Genomic DNA, 21,979 nt, shown 5'->3' on the forward strand with positions numbered 1-21,979 from the left:
CGACTAACTGTCATTAGAAGGGGCTTCCCAGGTGGCACTGGTGGTAAAGAACTCACCTGCCAAATTCAGGAGAGGTAAGAGACGAGTACCATCCCTGGGTCAGGAAGATCCCCAAGAGAAGGGCATGGCAACCCACTCCAGCATTCTTATTTGGAGAATGCCATGAACAGAGGAGCCTGGTAGGCTAGAGTCCATAGGGTCGCAAAAAGTCTGACAGGACTGAACTGTCTTAGTATGCACACACGCACACACAATCATCAGAAAGGCTGGAGAAGGTCTCGGCATCTAAGATTTACTCCCTAAACAATACTGCCAAACTGGAACATGGAGTTTACAAATCAATCAGTCTTGTAATGAGAAAGGCAAGAAACCCCCACTCCAGAGTCCTACCCTCTTCTCAACACTGATAGAGCAAGTGACTGACCATCAGTGGAAATGTAAACCTCCCTCCTCAAAATGTTCTAATTTTTGTAACCAGTTTAGAGTATTACTATACAATTTTACTATGCCAGTGACAATAGTTTTACATCCAGTGGCAAGTGTTATTATTATAATTAGCATTTTACATATGTGAGGACTATGGAATCAAAGTGGTCAAGTGTCTTAACCAAAATTTCACAGCCAGTAAAACCTGAATAGGTTTTGAATAGCAAAACCTGAATTCTAACCAGGTCCTTCTGATATCATGCTCTTTCCAGTGCATAATACACTACACACCCCTGCATGGTGAAAAGTCTACTGTTCTAATGACAACCAAAATATTAGAAGTCATTCTGGTGCCACCTCCTACTCTTGACACTCTTGAGTCCCAGGTACCCTCTTCACTCTCCCCTCTTCTTTCATTCTGGAATTGCTTTCCTTTCCTGGGGTGTGTTAACTTTATTCTCTGTGTTCATCCAGTTAAAGTGCAGAGCTCTTGTGACAATGCCAATAGCTGAGGTTATTGACTTTGTGGGGAGGAAAAAAATGTATTTTTTTAAACTCTAAACTTTAATAATTTTCAAACATATAGCAAAGTTGAAATAAATAAGATCAAATACACCCATATGAAAATACCTATTTTGAAAACACTTCTTAATGACTCGTTGTATTTGGAAAGGCTGAGATCTCCTAGGAAAGAGAAGGAAACATTGCTGACGACAAATGGAGGAGGTATAAGGCCAACAGTATCTTCCATGAGATCTCACAGAAGAGAACAGAGAGACTGCATGAGAAAAGTTAGTGCAGGAGCCAAGGTGCATGGAATCTTTATGGTGAACGGCCTGAGAGGTTGGCTATTAAGGGTCTCACCTATATCCATAGGTGAAGCCATTGACCATCAAATTCCCCTTCCAATGGAAAACTGAGGTAAGCATCCATGCTGCCTCCTAAGTGACCAGGCTGGCTCTCTGAATAGACCAGCCAGCTGCTATTAGTCAGCCTGTTGGAGGACCACCACCCCACCCAAGCATACAATGATAGTCTCAGCAGCACAGCAAAGGTTTGGCTTCCCTTTTATAAATATCCAAGGCCAGCAGGAATCAAAGACAGATCAAACACAGATCGGAATCACTATCACAGGTGGTTACTCCCCCATTCCCATCTCGTCCCCCTCTGTAGGCTGGAATTGTGCCCCCACAGAGGATTAAGCACCTGTTACTCAGTGGTAACAAATCTATTTTCAGGAAGGACAGCAATTTTCCTTTTTCTTGATCCCCTACATGCTTGCTTGTGTCAAGATATACCCATTGTGAGTTTGCCAGTGAAAGTCAAAAGGAACAAATATCATATTCTTCTGTCTTTCAGTTTGGTCTTTGGTTTTGCAAACTCCAAAACAAAAATCAAAGGAGTTGGATATTTTTGGTTCTTCCTGTTTCATAAATGTGGATATTAAGCCACGGAGAAAAACAGATTCTTTTCAAGCACACGTGAAACAGTTACAGAAATAGCTCATGAATTAGTTCACAAGAAATTAATTTCCATTTTCCAATAAAACTGGAAATTTTAACAAAAGTATATCTTCTTTTGTTACATTTATAACTTTTTTATAACTGTTTTAATTGTTTATAATTGCTTAACAATTGTTTATAATTGTTATAACTGTTATAATTGTTAAAGGTATTATGCTGTAGATAATATTACCTGAATCATGTGCACTTATTAATTATTCTTTTATTAAATTATGAATTCTAATGATTCCTTCAGTTCTCTGATACCTCATGGTTGGATGGCATCACCAACTCAATGGACATGAGTTTGAGCAAGCTCTGGGAGTTGGTGATGGACAGGGAGGCCTGGCATGCTGTGGTCCATGGGTTGGCAAAGAGTTGGACATGACTTGAGAAACTGAATTGAACTGAACTGAAATATTGCTTACTGTAAAAATCCTAGGATTGTTCACAAAAACCTAAACTGCAAACTTTTATGAGAGCCAATGGACTTCCCTGGTCATTGCAACATTTTGTAATGAACAATTTAGTAGCTAACCTTCCATTCTTGTTCAAGCAAAGTGACATAGAAGCAAGCTATGCTGTTATCAGGGAAAAGGGTCAAAATGTTTCTCAATGAACAACAACAAAAGAACATTTGAAGCCACTTAAGCATATGGCCAAGTATTTGAATGAGACCACAGAATGTGATACCATAAAGCACAAAGGAATTATTTTGACCCCCTCCAAGACCGTAAGTATTTCTACTGCCAACTGGCCACAGTGACCACCAAAAGAGGTCACATGGACTTTGTACTGAGAATTACTTTCCAAGCAGAACTCCATCATCATGAGTCTGCCAGGATGCTTTATCATTAATGCACCATGTAGTTGAATGAATTAAGCTTTTATCTGGATTTATTTAATAAAGTCCATTTAGAGAGTAGACAATGACTACCAAATATAATGATTGTTTCAGCATAATTGATGCCAGACTGTTCTTCCTGATAACACTCCTCCAAAAGCTTCAGCTGCATCTTAATAAAGCAAATATAACCATTAGTCAGAAGAAGAACACAACCACAGTTCAGAAGAGGGTACTTCCTTTCCTCCCCATCTGTACTGATAAGTGGGCCTGCATCCACTCCATCAACGAGCTACACAGGAAGTATAGAATTCTGGACAAACTAGAACTGCTCCTCAGGGAAACTGTTTGATTTCATAGGGAAAAGAGATTAACCATTACAAATGCTGATGGATTCTTGCTGTCTCTTCTCCGCAGATAATGAGAATATAAATGCTGGGATGCTTGGAGTAGCAGTCAACTAACTATAAGTACGAGATGGGCTGAAACAAGCTTCTCTCCACCCAGGGACACTCTCCCATTGACCAGCCAAGTAGAATGGAGGGGAGAAGACAAAGTGAATTATGGACTGTGACCTACCTCACCAAATTCTTTTGGCCCACAAAGATTTCTCCTAATGGCCTAAGAACATCAGATATGCAAAAAGAAAAGGAAACACTGTTCTTAACCACTTTTGGGTAGTTTGTTCTCCTTTTGAGTGGCAGTTTTAGACTGTCTTCTCTTAGAGACAGAGAATTAATTTTCCATTTTTGTGGTCTCTCCTCAAATCATCAAGTACTGTATACACAGCATGTGCTCAGTAAATAACTTTGACAAACAACATGACTGATTTATTGGTTTCATTTTACACATAGAACGTAATATGGTACCTTGCAGTAGGTGCTCAAAAAAATGGGTCAGATGAATGCATGTAAGACCAATGTATTACAACCACACTTCTCTTTGATCTCCACTTATGTACACTAAAGAATGTAAAGCCAAAATGGATTAAAGACCTAAATGTAAGGGTGGATACTATAAAACTCTTTGAGGAAAACATAGGCAGAACACTCTTTGACATGAAGCCGAGCAGGGTCTTTTTCGATCTACCTCCCAGAGTAATGAAAACAAAAACAAAAATAAACAAATGGGATTTTATTAAAGTTAAAATCTTTTGTACAGCAAAGGAAACCACAAACAAAAATGAAAAGACAACCCTCAGAATGACAGAAAATATTTGCAAATGAAGCAACTCACAAGGAATTACCCTCCAAAATATATAAACAGCTCATGCAGCTCAATATCAAAACCACAAACAACCCAATCAAAAAATGGGCAGAAGATCTAAATAGACATTTATCCAAAGAAGACATACAAATGTCCAAAAAAGGCACATGAAAAGATGCTCAACATCACTCATTATCAGAGAAATGAAAATCAAAACTACAATAAGATATCACCTCACACCAGTGAGAATGACCATCAATAAATCTACAAACAGGAAATGCTGGAGAGGGTGTCAAGAAGCAGGAACCCTCCGACACTGTTGTTGGGAATGTAAATTGGTACAGCGACTAGAGGGAACAGTATGGAGGTTCCTTAAAAAACTAAAAATAGAGCTGCCAGCAATCCCACTCTGGGGCATATATCCAGAGAAAACCATGATTCAAAAAGATACACACACCTCAATGTTCACTGCAGCTCTATTTACAACGGCCAGGACATCAGAAGCAACCTACATGTTTGATGACAGAGGACTAGATAAAGAAGATGTGGTACATATATACAATGGAATATTACTCAGCCATAAAAAAGGAATGAAACAACGCCAATTACAGCAATGTGGATGAACCTAGAGATTGTCATACTGAGTGAAAAAAGTCAGGCAGAGAAAGAAAAATACCACATGATACTCCTTATATGTGGAATCTAAAAAAAAAAAAAAAAGAGTACAAATGAACTTATCTACAAAAACAGAAATAGAGCTATAGATGTAGAAAACAAACTTACAGTAACTAAGGGGTAAGGGGGGAGGGATAAACTGGGAGATTGGAATTGACATATACACATCACTATATATAAAATAGATTACTAATAAGGACCCACTGGAGAGCACAGAGAACTCTACTTAATACCATGTAATGGCCTATACAGGAAAAGAATCTAAAAAAGAGTGGATGTATGCGTATATGTAACTGACTTACTTTTCTGTATAAGTATACCTGAAACTAATACAATGTTATAAATCAACTACACACTAATAAAAAATTTTTTAAGAATATAAGAAAATAAAAAATTCCTATCAATAAATTTTTATGTAGCAAATTCTATAAGGGTTATATGTTATTACTATAAGATTTTATTATGAGTCATTGTATCTGAAATTTTAAGGATGCTCCTAGAATTTTTTCTCTTTTTTAACTGTACTCTTTTCCCTAAGTGCTCTCAACCAACCCACTCCACTAAATATTATCTAAAGGTAAAAAATATCTACCAAATAGTTAGCTCTGTCCTCATGTATCTGTCTACTTGACATCTCCACTTAGAGGTCAATAAGTAACTCAAATTTAATCTTTCTAAATCATATTTTTGTCATATTTCCAATGTCTACAAGAGAATCTGACTCATGCAGTTGCTTAATAAATAGTTCTTGAATTAAGAAATCAATGAATCAGTTAGCTAATAAGCCTAGAACGCATTTATTGAGTTGAGTTTCCCTCAACTGTTTTAACCTCAACTTTTAAAGCTAACAATTATTGAACATTTACATGGGCCAGGAACTATATATACTCTTCACACATACCATTTCTAGTTTTATTCAATCTTTGAATAAAACAGCCTTATGAAATACAACTAGCCAAGTGGCCGAGCCAGAATTCAAATACAAATCAGTCTTACCCCAAAGACCTAAGTCCCAACCTAAGCTAGGTTGCCTATTGATAGTATGCTCCCTTCGGATGGGTCAGGTTCCCTGTGAATATTCACCCAGGAGAGTAAGGTCAGGGTAGCTTAGCCTCAGCTTAGAGCTCATGTCCCTCTCCTATAAGGTAACACAGGTAATGTTCACTTGGAGGCACAAGGAGATCAAGGCTTGGCTAACATAAGAATGTTCTTCCTATGATGATTCATCCTGCAGGCATAGCGAGACATTATCCAAAACAGCATTTGCCAAATTAGCTAATTATTAAATGTCTGAAACTTCTGAAGAACCTATGCAATGATTGTTACATGCTTTCTAAGATTTAGGTCTACAAAGTTAAACATATTTTTTACTGTACAGAAGGGCTGGGTTCTCATAAAGATCAAGTGAGCTAGTGGGTATCTCTCTCTTTGGGGACAAACGTGAGATATTTCACAGTGTGCATTATTTATACAATCACAAAATTCTGGAAATGGAAAGGAGCTAAGAAAGGACCTCTTATTTCACAAAAGTTAAAAAAAAAAAGAGGCACCGAGGGGTAAAGTGACTTGTGACTGCAGAGCTAGTAGCTGATAGAATGAAATTATATCATTTACCAAATTTAGTTCTCAATATATATTATAACTGAGCAATGACCCCTTCAGTCATTTTTCTGGAGTTAATATTCATTACTTCTAACTTCCAAAATTATGCCAAGTTTATGATACTGACTGCACATATTTTTTTCTAGACTTTGTATTTTACTTTATTTAAAAAGTTTCAGGTTATCAATCCCTCATGTAACAAGTGATGAACATCATTCCTCCTTCATGTCCTAGTGAAAAAGTTTTAAAAAATTATTATATATTCTTGGTAAATGAACTCTTCAAAAATTGATTGTCACAACTGCAACTGGTGGAAGGCATTTCTAATTGGTTCCAATTTCAGGAGGAAGTAATTGAAAGCTATCTTAAAAACTCTCCTCCATTACATATGCCTTTTTCCTCTGCAGTTACTTTCTGAATTACAACTATAATTTTCTTCCCAGTCCAAAATGGTCCAACAGTTCAACAGTAGTTCAAGATGATGCATTAGTGCCAAACTGAACTTAACTCTTCACTGTCTCCTTTAACATGTTTCACACAGTTATCCTGATTCTCAGAATTTATACAGCATCAGAATCACCAGGAGGGCTTACAAAAGCGAAGTGCTAGTTCCTAACCCCAGAGTCACTGATCCAGTAGTCGTGGGATGGGGCTTAAGAATGGGAATTTGCTGTGTCACTCAGGGAACTCAAACAGGGGCTCTGTGACAGTCTAGAAGGGTGGGATGGGCAGGGACACAGGAAGGAGGGGACATGGATGTACCTATGGCTGATTCTTGTTGATGTAACCACAAAATTCTGTGATGAAACCACAAAATTCTGTAAAGCAATTATCCTTCAATTAAAAAAAATAAAGTGAAAGAAAAAAAGAATTTACATTTCTAACGAGTTCCCAGGGGATGCTATCTGGAGATCACTGTTTTAAATTATGTGATAAACACATTTCCATCAAGATTAGCCAACACTGAAATTACTTCATATGGATTTTTATAATCCTGGATTAATTCTAGAACACAGGGAACAGTGACTTAAAATCCAGATGCCAGATCCATGTCTTCCACAAAAATGAATATTCAAAACCTTCTTGCTGAATTCTTTTACTCAGAAAACATAACTATGGGTTACTGTCAGAGATGGTGGTGGTGGTTTAGTAGCTAAGTTGTGTCCAACTCTTGTGACCCCACGGACTGTAGACTGCCAGGCTCCTCTGTCCATGGGCTTCCCCAGGTAAGAATACTGGAGTGGATTTTCATTTTCTTCTCTAAGGGATCTTCCCGATCCAGGGATGGAACCCATGTCTCCTGCATTGCAGCAAATGCTTTTAGCATTGAGTCACCAGGGAAGCCCTATTATCAGAGAATTCCATGAAAATTAGCTATCAACTGCAGATTAGTGCTTTGAAAAATAATGAGTGTTATTGTTGCAGGGATGACACCACCCTTATGGCAGAAAGTGAAGAACTAAAAAGCCTCTTGATGAAAGTGAAAGAGGAGAGTGAAAAAGTTGGCTTAAAACTCAACATTCAGAAAACTAAGGTCATGGCATCTGGTCCCATCACTTCATGGCAAATAGATGGGGAAACAGTGGAAGCAGTGACAGACTCTATTTTTCTGGGCTCCAAAATCACTGCAGATGGTGACTGCAGCCTTGGAATTAAAAGACGCTTGCTCCTTGGAAGAAAAGTTATGACCAACCTAGACAACACATACATAGACAACGAAAAGGCAGAGACATTACTTTGTCAACAAAGGTCCGTCTAGTCAAAGCTATGGTGTTTCCAGTAGTCATGTATGAATGTGACAGTTGGGCTATATAGAAAGCTGAGTGCCAAAGAATTGACGCTTTTGAATTGTGGTGCTGGAGAAGACTCTTGAGAGTCCCTTGGACTGCAAGGAAATCCAACCAGTCCATCCTAAAGGAAATCAGTCCTGAATATTCATTGGAAAGACTGATGCTGAAGCTGAAACTCCAATATTTTGGCCACCTGATGTGAAGAACTGACTCATTTGAAAAGACCCTGATGCTGGGAAAGATTGAAAGCAGGAGGAAAAGGGGATGACAAAGGATGAGATGGTTGGATGGCATCACCGACTCGATGGATGTGAGTCTGAGTAAACTCCGGGAGTTGGTGATGGACAGGGAGGCCTGGCATGCTGCAGTCCCTGGGGTCGCAGAGAGTCAGAGACAACTGAGCGACTGAACTGAACTGACTGAAGATTCTATTAAGCGTTTTCTATTTCGCAATTCATCATACTGAACAAAGAATTTTTACCCCTGTTCAGTCCAGACTTGGCTCTGTTGCTTAGCAATGGGCTCCATGAACCTTTACAGTATTGTGTTTTCCTCTTCAAAAAGGGACAGTGTGCCACAGGAACTTTTTAACTTCCCCAGAGTGCTCCCATAGAAAAGGATTAATGGTCATTTTGTATTTAATCTAGCAGACAAAATTCTCAAGATAAGAAGCTTTCTTTTACGATGTTTTAAAATGCACTGTGCTCTTTCTTCAAAGTGAAGCTCTTTGATTCACAGTCATTGCAGTAACTTCTGGAGGGATTCATCTTTCTGACAAAGAAGTATCAATCCATCAATACATATTTTAGACCACCTTGTCTGTGTTCAGCTGTGGGCTGGGCAAGTGAGAAATTCAAAAGACATGTAAAAGAATATCTGTGGGCACATTCTGTACATTGTAAAGGAGCAGGCTTAGACATTAAGATAGTATCTCCTTCATAAGATCAATGATGCATGAGAGATTAACACAAAAGTAACACTAGCAAACTATACTAGAGAGTATGCTATTGACTACTAAATGATGAGGCACCCCACCAAAAGCCTTTTAAGAATTCAGGGAGGGTAGAAGCTAATAATAAGAAGAGCTGGCATTTATCAAGTGCTTCCCTATAGGCACTTCAAATGCATTATCTATTTTAATTGTCACAACAGTCCTGTGAAGTCAGAATTATTATCATCCTAATTTTCAGATGAGAACACTAAGGCTTAAAGGCTAATTAGCTCACAAGTAAACAAACCCAGGTCTGGGTTAAGTAAAGGAGAGAGCTTTGAGGAGTGTGGCTACACAGAGACCCAGCCACCACACTGCCCTTTTCCCTGTCATCTCTCTGCATTATTCATAAATGCAGGGCTTAATTCCAGGCCAGTGATCCTCTGAGAAAAGATTTAAGCTTTAATTCATGCCTATAAACCTCTGTGAGTGAATACCTGTCCCTTCCAACCTTTCAGCCAACAGGAAGTCCTCTGGGACAGAGTACAGAAGGAGGATTTCTTTTTATGTATATTATCTTCAAGCAATGAGTTCTGTAGCATGATACATGATTTGTATAGTAGTAAGCATGTTGATCTACAAAAGCACACCTTGTTTTCATACTAAGCAGAATCACATCAACCTTTCAGATTTGAATCATTCAGCATCTCCATCCAAACAAATTTTCTCCTCAATTGCATTAATAACGCCTGAGCCTATTCTGATGAAACTTTTAAAATTCAATGGTTCATTGAAGTTTATCTCCAGCTCTATCTTGAAGTGTCCCAGACTCTTCAAATAACAGTAGATAATGTCACCCTTGACACTCTGCCCCCATTCTCCACACATACTCAGAAAAACACACAAGACAAGTAGTTGTGTTTCCCAGGAGGTTTTTTAAATGGAAGCTAGACAGACTGCATCCCCTCACCACCAGACTTGGGGTGAGGAGGTGAATCAGGGCAAAAGCCAAACTCCAGGCCTGCAACTGTCTTAAACTGTCTCTGAAAGTATTGTTCAAAGTAGAGGGAAAAGTGCATAAATGGTTAATATTTAAACTGACTCCTGGGACTTCCCTGGAGTCCAAGTGGTTAAGACTCTGCATTTCCATTGCACAGGGTGTGGGTTGATTCCCAGTCAGGGAACTAAGATCCTACATGCCTCGTGGCACAGCCAAAAATAAATAAGTAAATAAGTAAAACTGAAGATAAACTGATTCCCAAGTCCTGTGTTAGGGAGAGAAGTCCTAGGTCCTACAACTATTTCTGCCCAAGTCCTGAGGGTTTTTGTTGTTGTTAAGTCGCTAAGTTGTTTCTGACTTTGCTCATGTCCTTACAGACCCCATGGACTACAGCACGCCAGGCTTCCCTGTCCTTCACAATCTCCTGGAGTTTGCTCAGACTCATGTCCATTGAGTCAGTGATGCCATCCAACCATTTCATCCTTTGTTGCCCCCTTCTCCTCCTGCTCCAACCTTTCCCAGCATCAGGGTCTTTTTAAAGTCTACAAAGTGGAAAGAATGAAAAAACTTTGACACTATCCAGCATTGTCCAGGATGTAGTGAAGTGCAAACTCTCACACACAGCCAGTGAGAGAGAATATTAGCATAACCTCTTTGGAGAGCAGTTTGGTACATGTCAGCATCCTAGAGAAACTCACATGTGCAAAAAACATGTTCACTGCAGAACTGTTTACAACAGTGAACTACTGGAAACAACTAAACCATCCACCAGAATAGTAAGTAAATAAAATGTGGCACATTCATAAAATGTACTATAGCATTAAATAGGAGTAAATTAGTACTATGTATTAAATTGAGCCTAAACAAAATTCTAGCAAACAGAATCCAACAACATATTAAAAAGATCATACATCATGACCAAGTGGGCTTTATCCCAGGGATGCAAGGATTCTTCAATATTCACAAATTGATCAATGTGATACATCATATTAACAAATTGAAAAATAAAAGCTATATGATTATCTCAATAGATGCTGAGAAAGCATTTGACAAAATTCAATACCCATTTATGATCAAAACTCTCCAGAAAACAGACAGAAGGAACATACCTCAACATGATAAAAGCCATCTACGATAAATCCACAGCACACATTATCCTCAATGGTGAAAAATTGAAAGCATTTCCTCTAAAGTCAGGAATAAGACAAGGGTGCCCACTCTCACCACTACTATTCAACATAGTTTTAGAAGTCTTAGCCACAGCAATCAGAGAAGAAAAAGAAATAAAAGGAATCCAGATTGGAAAAGAAGAAGTAAAACTCTCACTATTTGCAGATGATATGATCCTCTACATAGAAAACCCTAAAGACATCACCAGAAAATTACTAGAGCTAATCAATAAATACAGTGAAGTTGCAGGATGTAAAACTAATGCACAGAAATCCCTTGTGTTCCTATACACTAACAATGAGAAAACAGAAAGGGAAATTAAGGAAACAATCCCATTCACCATTGCAATGAAAAAAATAAAATACTTAGGAATAAATTTACCTAAAGAAAGAAAAGACCTATATATAGAAAGCTATAAAACAGTGATGAAAGAAATCAAATATGACTCAAATAGATGGAGAAATATACAATGTCCATGGGTCAGAAGAATCAATATAGTGAAAATGAGTATACTACCCAAAGCAATCTGTAGACTCAATGCAATCCCTATCAAGCTACCAGCAGTATTTTTCACAGAACTAGAACAAATTATTCCACAATTTGTAAGGAAACACACAAAAAAAACCTCAAATAGCCAAAGCAATCTTGAGAAAGAAGAATGGAACTGGAGGAGTCAACCTGTCTGACTTCAGACTATACTACAAAGCTACAGTCATCAAGAGAGTATGGTACTGGCACAAAGACAGAAATATAGATCAATGGAACAAAATAAAAAGCCCAGAGATGAATTCATGCACCTATGGACACCTTATCTTTGACAAAGGAGGACAAAATATACAATAGAGAAAAGACAATCTCTTTAACAAGTGGTGCTGGGAAAACTGGTCAACCACTTGTAAAAGAATGAAACTAGAACATTTTCTAACGTCATACAGAAAAATAAACTCAAAACAGATTAAAGATCTAAATGTAAGACCAGAAACTATAAAACTCCTAGAGAAAAACATAAGCAGAACACTCTCTGACATATAGCAAGATCTTTTATGATCCACCTCCCATAGTAATGGAAATAAAAGCAAAAATAAACAAATGGGACCTAATTAAACTTAAAAGCTTTTGCACAACAAAGGAAACTATAAGCAAGGTGAAAAGTTAGCCTTCAGAATGGGAGAAAATAATAGCAAATGAAACAACTGACAAAGAATTAATCTCCAAATATATTAATTAATTAATCTCTAAAATATACAAGCAGCTCATGCAATCAATACCCCCCCCAAAAAAAACGACCCAATCAAAAAATGGGCCAAAGAACTAAACAGACATTTCTCCAAAGAAGACATACAGATGGCTAAGAAACACATGAAAAGATGCTCAACATCACTCATTATCAGAGAAATGCAAATCAAAACCACAATGAGGTACCATCTCACACCGGTCAGAATAGCTACAAATAATAAATGCTGGAGAGGGTGTGGAGAAAAGGGAACCCTCTTACATTCTTGGTGGGAATGCAAACTAGTACAGCCACTATGGAGAACAGTGTGGAGATTCCTTAAAAAACTGGAAATAGAACTGCCATATGACCCAGCAATCCCACTCCTGGGCATACACACCAAGGAAACCAGATCTGAAAGAGACACGTGTACCCCAATGTTCATCGCAGCACTGTTTATAATAGCCAGGACATGGAAGCAACCTAGATGCCCATCAGCAGACGAATGGATAAGGAAGCTGTGGTACATATACACCATGGAATATTACTCAGCCATTAAAAAGAACACATTTGAATTAGTTCTAATGAGATGGATGAAACTGGAGCCCATTATACAGAGTGAAGTAAGCCAGAAAGATAAACACCAATATGGTATACTAACGCATATATATGGAATTTAAAAAGATGGTAACGATAACCCTATATGCAAAACGGAAAAAGAGACAGATGTACAGAACAGACTTTGGGACTCTATGGGAGAAGGTGAGGGTGGGATGTTCTGAGAGAACAGCATTGAAACAAGTATACTATCAAGGGTGAAAGAGATCACCAGCCCAGGTTGGATGCATGAGACAAGTGCTCAGGGCTGGTGGATTGGGAAGACCCAGAGGGATGGGATGGGGAGGGAGGTGGGAGGGGGTATCAGGATGGGGAACACATGTAAATCCATGGCTGATTCATGTCAATGTATGGCAAAAACCACTACAGTACTGTAAAGTAATTAGCTTCCAACTAATAAAAATAAGTGAAAAAAAAAAAAAAAAAAAGAAAGAAAGAAAACTGTGGTACATATACACAGTGGAATATTACTCAGCTATTAAAAAGAACACATTTGAGTCAGTTCTAATGAAGTGGATGAAACTAGAGCCTATTATACAGAGTGAAGTAAGTCAGAAAGAAAAACACCAATACAGTATATTAATGCATATGTATGGAATTTAGAAAGATAGTAATGATGACTCTATATGCAAGACAGCAAAAGAGACAGATATAAAGAACAGACTTTTGGATTCTGTGGGAGAAGGCAAGGGTGGGATGATTTGAGAGAACAGAATTGAAACATGTATATTACCATATGTGAAATAGATGAACAGTTCAAGTTCGATGCATGAAACAGGGCACTCAAAGCCAGTGTACACAGTGGGAGGGTGTACACGGGGGGACACTTGTACATCCATTGCTGATTCATGTCAATATATGGCAAAAACCACCGCAATATCATAAAGTAATTAGCCCCCAATTAAAATAAATAATTTTTTTTAAAAAAAGATTGATCTCAAAAATACAGTGTTGCCTCTGTTTTATTTAAAATGGATAAGCAGCAAGGACCTACTGTATAGCACACAGAACTCTGCTCAATGGTATGTGGCAGCCTGGATGGTCAGGGAGGTTAGAAGAGAATGGATACATGCATATGTATGACTGAATCACCTTCAACATTCACCTAAAACTATCACATTGTTAGGAGAGAATGGATACATGCATATGTATGACTGAATCACCTTCAACATTTACCTAAAACTAAAACATTGTTAATCAGCTCTGCATGCAGTGCTAAGTCATTTCAGTTGTATCCAACTCTTTGCGACCTTATGGACCATAACCCACCAGGCTCCTCCATCCATGGGATTCTCCAGGGAAGAAAACTGGAGTGGGTTTCAATGCCCTCCCCCAGGGGAGCTTCATGACCTAGGGATCAAAGCAGCGTCTTTTACATCTCCTGCATTGACAGGTGTGTTCTTTACTACTAGTGCCACTTGGTAAGCCTCATTAATTGGCTATATCCCAAAAGAAAATAAAAAGTTTATTTAAAAAAAAAGATTTATTTTAGATTTAGATTTTTTATTTTAATATTATATTACTTTTTAGCATACAGAAAAGGGAAAGAAAACTGAAATAAAACAATAAATTGATAAATAAAATTGAAATAAAAATTTTTCTCAACCTTCAAAAATAATACAGTGTTGCATGAAGATAAAAGCAAGTTTCAGAATAACATTGTAAGGTACCACTGTATAAATCTTAAGGAAAAAAAACCAAACATACATACAGAAACTTCTGTCTTGTTTATCATGACCATACATAAGTAAAAGTATTTTTAAATGGCTTGGAAGGATATATACCAAATTTACAGCAATGGCTGCCTCTAAAGAGAGGGTGGGATTTGACTAGGGGCGGAAGACAAAGAGTATTTATCTTTACCTAAAATATCCCAGTTTTTTAATTAAAAAAAAAGACTCTGAAAAGATAAAATGTTAGCAATGATTGGTTCTGAAATTAATTGATGTTCAGTATAGTATTCTGTCTGTTTTTCTATATTTAAAATAGGCTTCATTTTAAAAAAGAGAAAGATAAAGAGCTAAAAGCTGCCCTTCCGAGCTATGAATTTTAGAGTTGGATCATTAAGAATGTCATGCATTTCCATTTCCATCAGAGGCTCAGGATGAACCTAAATCTGGTTGATGTAGGAGGTGCCAGAAGTCACCTTGCTCTGACTAGGTAGTATTCCCACTAACACAAATGGATGCACTTCAGTGAAGCCTCAAAGTCCTTTCTAGCAGGGTTGGCTTCCTGAGCATGGGGTGTAGCGTCACATACCACCTCATGCTCTGATCAGAATGGCCCGTGTCTAGTTTAATGCTCTACTGTCACTGTCTGGAAATTCATCATGATTTCATTTTTGAACTTGTGTTTTATGAGTGAAATCTAATAAGACAATGACATGTGCACATGAGCAGATGAGATATGCCCAGTTTGTGCACTCTCAGTTCCTTGACGTCCCATTCACACAGAATTTCAGACCCATGATGTGTGGAAATTCAGTGAATCTTAGAGCAAATTTAGGTGGTTCAGTGGTAAAGAATCTGCCTACCAAAGCAGGAGACGCAAGAGAAGTGGACTCAATCCCTGGGTTGGGAAGATTCCCCGGAGTAGGAAATAGTAACCCACTCCAGTATTCTTGCCTGGGAAATCCCATACACAAAGAAGCCTGGCAGGCTACAGTCGATGGGTTCACAAAGAGTCAGACACAATTGAGCATGACAAAAGACAAGATGAGAGCAAATATAGTATTATGAAATTGCCAGCTTCTGTAGAGTGTTGATACAAAGTGTGCATATTAAGAAGTCAAATAAAAACTATTGAGTTAGTTTACTTTTGTGCAGCATTTCCACGGTTATGATAAGAACAAAATAAATATGTATGTAGAACACATAGAATATAACTTATGTGATTCCTTGATTCCACACATGAATTAAATGCTTGACATTTACATTTAAAACTGGTATTGCATGATATAAACACGAAAAGTAAGATTGATGTTAATTATTTAAAATTTTAAATTTTTCTTTACTTAGAAAGACATTTGGAGAAGGCAATGGCAGCCCACTCTGGTACTCTTGACTGGAGAATCCCATGGACGGAGGAGCCTGGTAGGCTGCAGTCCATGGGGTCACTGAAAGTCGGACATGACAGAGCGACTTCACTTTCCCTTTTCACTTTCATGCATTGGAGAAGGAAATGGCAACCCACTCCAGTGTTCTTGCCTGGAGAATCCCAGGGACAGGAGAGCCTGGTGGGTTGCCGTCTATGGGGTCACACAGAGTTGGACATGACTGAAACGACTGAGCAGCAGCAGCAGCAGCAGAAAGACATTAAATAGCACACAAAAAATATCATGCCATGTTGAGAGAGACTGAAAGAAAGGAAACAGCTTTATATTTTAACAAATTCACTGGCACTTTTCTCCTGGCTTTTTCAACAAAGGGACTCGCATTGCTATTTTGCACTGAACCTGGTAAGTCATGTAGCCAGCCCTACTTGCTGGCTCTAATATATGATCTGCCTAAGAGAAACTGTCATCAAGTAATTGCCTGGCCAGTTCCCACAGCAAAGCCAGGGGACTGTCTAGAGCCCAAATCTCAGCACAGTCTGTTCTCTGTGGTCCCAGGAGCCCAGGACTGAGTCATCACTTCGCAGAGGTGGCTCTTAAGCCAGATGGACTTCATTCTCAGACAAATAAGGCCTCAGGGACACTTCAGGAATGGAGGTGAGACACACCTCTTCACCCAGGGGAAGACAAGGTTTAAAAGGCCAGGTTCTGGAGACTGCCGAGATCGAAATCCCTCCTCACCACTTAAAAACTGTGTGACTTTGGGCAAGTAAATGAATTCCTTGCTGTCTCAGTTTCCTCACCTATAAAATGGGCTAATAATTGAAATGGATTGTTGTGAGCATTTATGGTGCTGTGCTTGATATGTAGGAAGACTTCAATAACTGTGAGCCATGATAAATATCCCAAGGCCCCTCTTCTTACTTGGCTCTTCCGTGACTGGAGGGGAGGTGGTATGTGAGACAGTTTACAAGAGAGGCAGTGTAGTCAGATTAAGTTCAAGTCCAGGTCTGTAGGTGGCTAGTCATGGTTCAGGCAAGTTCCTTAACTTGTCCCTAAACTAAATTTTGTACTCAAGACCCAATCTAATGGAACCTCAAGCCATGAAAGTCTCAAATAATATCTGCTGGCAGGCCCTGAAGGTAAGGATGGAAGAAAAAGCAGGTTACAGTAAGTAAAGAATAAAACTACCATCCCACATTGGGAGCACAGAACCCACTTCCCCAACATTGTTTTATGTGAGGACTAACTTCAGGAAGGCATCTCAAGATCTACCTCATATGACACCTATAGCATAAACAACAAAAGCAAAAACAGATAAACAAAACCACCTCAGATTTACAGACTTCTATGCAGTAAGAGAAACAATCAACAGAGTGAAAAGGCAACCTGTGGAATGGGAAGAAAATACTTGCAAACCATATATGTGATAGGGAGTTAATCCCTAGAATATATAAAGAACTCTGGAGGCTCAACAACAAAATAAACAAATAGCTCAGTTTTTTCCTTAAAAAAAAAAAAAAATGGGCAGAGCACTCAAACATTTCTCCAAAGAACATAAACAAATGTCTAATTCAAAAAGATACATAGACTCCAATGTTCATAGCAGGACTATTTACAATAGCAAAGATATGAAAGCAACCTATGCGAATATCAACAGATGAATGGATAAAGAAGATGTGGTACACATATACAATGGAATATTACTCGGCCATAAAAAGAATGAAATTTTGCCATTTGCAGCAACAGCATTATTATGCTAAATGAAGTAAGTCAGACAGACAAAGACAAATACTGTACGATATCACTTATATGTAGAATCTAAAAACTACAACAAAACAGTGATTATACCAAAAAAGAAACAGATTTATAGATATAGAGAATAAGCTAGTGGTTACCACCGGAAGGGGAGCAATGTAAGGATGAGGGTACAAACTACTGGGTGTAAGACAGGCTACAAGGATGTATTGTACAACACAATGGAATATAGCAAATATTTTGTAATAAACTGGAAACACAGTGTTGGAGAAGGAAATGGCAACCCACTCCAGTATTCTTGCCTGGAAAACCCCATGGACAGAGGAGCCTGGTGGGCTGCAGTCCATGGGGTTGCAAAAGAGCTAGACACAGTGTAAAATTGTATAAGATATTTTAAACATGAATTAGGAAAAAATGAGCAAAGGAGTTGAACAGAGTTTTCTCCAAAGATATACAAATGTCCAAAAAAGCGCATGAAAAGATGCTCAGGGTCACTCATCATGAGTAAAATGCAAATCAAAACCACCATGAGATACCACTTCACATTCATGAGATGACCACTATCCAAAACAGAAAATAACAAATGCTGGTGAGGATGCGGAGAAATGGAACAATTATATACTATTGGTGGGAATGTAAAATGGTTTCGCTGTTATGGAAACCAGCATAGAGGTTCCTCAGAAAGTTAAAAATAGAATGACCATACGATTTAGCAATGCCACTTCTGAGTGTGTATTCAAAATAATTGAAAACAGGACCTCAAAGAGATATGTGCACATCCATGTTCACTGCAGCAGTATTCACAACAGCCCAAGAGGTGTGAGCAATCAAATGTCAATGTCAGGGGAATGGATAAACACAATGTGATATTTACATACAATGTCTTATTATTCAGCCTTAAAAAAGAAGGAAATCCTGTCACACCCTACAACACAGCTGAACTCTGAAGACATTATGCTAAGTGACATTAGCCAATCACAGAATATTGTATGGTTCTACTTACCTGAGGTATCTAAATGCAGTCAAATGCATAGGAACAGAAAGGTGCAAGTCCTTATGGAGGGCTGCTGAGAAGGGGAAACCGGGAGCTGTTGTTCAACAGGTACAGAGTTTTAGTTTGCAAGATGAAAAAGCTCTAGACATCTGTTGCACAACAATATGCTTATAATTAACACTACAGTACTGTATACTTAAAAATGCTTAAGGTAGTAAATTTTATGCTACAGTGATAATTTTTAAAAAGTATGATCCATAAAAAATGGATTAAGTTGGACTTTATTAAAATTAAAGCTTTTGGTTATATAAAGTTAAAATTAAAAAAAAAAAGAACAGGTGAAGCTGTAAATGATGAAAGAAGTAATTCATATGTACCACATGTTAACAGTGCCTACCATATAGGAAGTCTCCATAAATAATGATGGTGTTATTTTGTTACCAGCAAGATTCGTATCGCAGTTTGTGTTCAAGTGATGAAGTAATTCTGTGAGTTAGAACAACACTTTCTTGAAATGATTAAAATGTAGTCTGAGCATTTCTTTAAAATGGTGTTTAAAAGCTCCATTTCCAAGCAACTGAAGAATATTCTTTCAAATGCATATGAGATTTTTATAAGAAAGTTTATTATATAACTGATTCACAGCACTCCCCGAAAAAGTAGAAGAATAATCTATCCACATGTGACTAAATCTCAAAAACATGTGCTAACATCAAGATGGCAAATTTTAGAAGAACATTAGAAAGTGCTTTTAAAACATACATATAACTGTTCTATGTATACATACTCACCTATGTAGTAAGCATTCCAAAATATGTATAATGACACTCATCAATTTCAGATAGTATTACTTCTAGATAAGAAAAAAATAAAGGGATAAAGGATGGAACTTAATCTGTAACTGCTGCATTTTATTTCTAAAAATTAAAAAAGAACAGTGAAGGGGAGCTATCTATAACAAAATTTACTTGTATTTCATTTGAGTAATGGATATACAGATGTTTGTGATAGTATTTTCTGTGTTTTATGTATGTTTAATATGTTTCATAATTTAGAGTGTTAATTTTCACATGCATTTTTATTATTTAGTAAAACTCAAAAGTCACCCCTCTTGCAAGCCTTCCTGGAATCCTCTGGAAGTCTCACTCCTTGGGTTCCCACAGATCTAGCTCAGTCCTCTATTGTTAGTTATGCTTTTATAACTCAGTTATCCTTTTATATAAACTGTTAGATTCTCAACTGCAGGTACTTATGCTTCAGTTCAGTTTAGTCACTCAGTCATGTCCGACTCTTTACAACCCCATGAATCATGCACGCCAGGCCTCCCTGTCCATCACCAACTCCCATAATTTACTCAAACTCATGTCCATCGAGTTGGTGATGCCACCCAGCCGTCTCATCCTCTGTCATCCCCTTCTCCTCCTGCCCCCAATCCCTCCCAGCATCAGGGTCTTTTCCAATGAGTCAGCTCTTCGCATGAGGTGGCCAAAGTATTGGAGTTTCAGCTTCAGCATCAGTCCTTCCAATGAACACCCAGGACTGATCTCCTTTAGGATGGACTGGTTGGATCTCCTTGCAGTCCAAGGGACTCTCAAGAGTCTTCTCCAACACCACAGTTCAAAAGCATCCATTTTTCAGCACTCAGCTTTCTTCACAGTCCAACTCTCACATCCATTACATGACCACTGGAAAAACCATAGCCTTGTCTAGACGGACCTTTGTTGGCAAAGTAATGTCTCTGCTTTTTAATATGCTATCTAGGTTGGTCATAACTTTCCTTCCAAGGAGTAAGCGTCTTTTAATTTCATGGCTGCAATCACCATCTGCAGTGATTTTGGAGCCCCCCAAAAAGGTTTGACATTGCCTCCACTGTTTCCCTATCTATTTGCCATGAAGTGATGGGACCAGATGCCATGATCTTAGTTTTCTGAATGTTGAGCTTTAAGCCAACTTTTTCACTTATGCTTAGTCACCTTCATATCTTATTCAAAGCTGAAGGCCAGAGTGGCTACATTAGTACATTTTTAATAAATATTTGCACAGTAAAGTAATAAAGTCAAATTGCATACTTTATAAATGCTGAAGTGTGATAAAGTTGTTAAGAAAAAGGAATGAAATTAATACAAAGAAAGGTATAATCATGGAACAAAACACCTGAGAAGTCCAATTTGTTTATCAAATCCTCAGAAGCCTAAATCTCAGTCTATCTTAGCCCAGACTGCCATAACAAAATACCATAGCTTGGGTGACTTAAACCCACGACACTTATTTCTCACAGTTCTGGAAGCCAGTAAGTCCAAAATCAAGGTGCTGGCCAATTTGATTCCTGGTGGGCACTCTTCTCCTGGCCACCTTTTCACTGTGTCTTCACATGACAGACAGCTCTGTTGTCTTTCTCTTCTTATAAGGCCACTGATTCCATCATGAAAATCCACCTTCATGAGCTAACCTAACTCAAAGGCCCCTTCTCTAACTCCCCTGACATTGAAGGTTAGGGCTTCAATGTATGAATTTGGGAGCAGGGGTAGAGAAGGAGGGACACACAAACGTTCAGTCCGTAATATCAGTCCAAACTTCATCCTCCACCTCTGAACATAATTGGAAAGTGAGATTGGGCTCTGAGGACTACTAGCTATGCTCAGATTTGTGTCTGAGTGAGACAGGGAGAGGACAATGTTGGCAGAATCACACAGGCATTTTTCTTACCAGCACATTTATATGATCTTTTCACACAACTGAGTGCCAATGAGTTCTAAAATTAACACTTCATAATTCACTTCATTAATTCTCATCAGCTTGTCATTGATTGGTCTCATGTTTGGATGATAGAGGATTATTGAATTTCATAGTCAATTACACAGCCTTGAACAGTCCACATCTCCTTCATGCAAAAGCCATTTCAATGTTTAATTATTGAAAAATCCCAGTAAAACTAAGAAAGTGATTTGATGCATTCATTCTCTATGGTTTTTTTAAAGCAGACCAGAAATATAAACTGTTAGATTTAGATAAATTACTATAAAAACCAATTTAATAGCACTATCAATAATTACAAATATAAATTATTGTTTTCACATGAAGGTTGGTTATGTTAACATAACCAAGTAGTTGGTTATCAATGGACCAAAAGATACATAATTATTCATCATTTTGGAGATGATGCTGATATATGACCATGCTGATGGACATCATGAACCA

The sequence above is a fragment of the Cervus canadensis genome, chromosome 25, assembly GCF_019320065.1.
Source record: "Cervus canadensis isolate Bull #8, Minnesota chromosome 25, ASM1932006v1, whole genome shotgun sequence".
Taxonomy (NCBI): domain Eukaryota; kingdom Metazoa; phylum Chordata; class Mammalia; order Artiodactyla; family Cervidae; genus Cervus; species Cervus canadensis.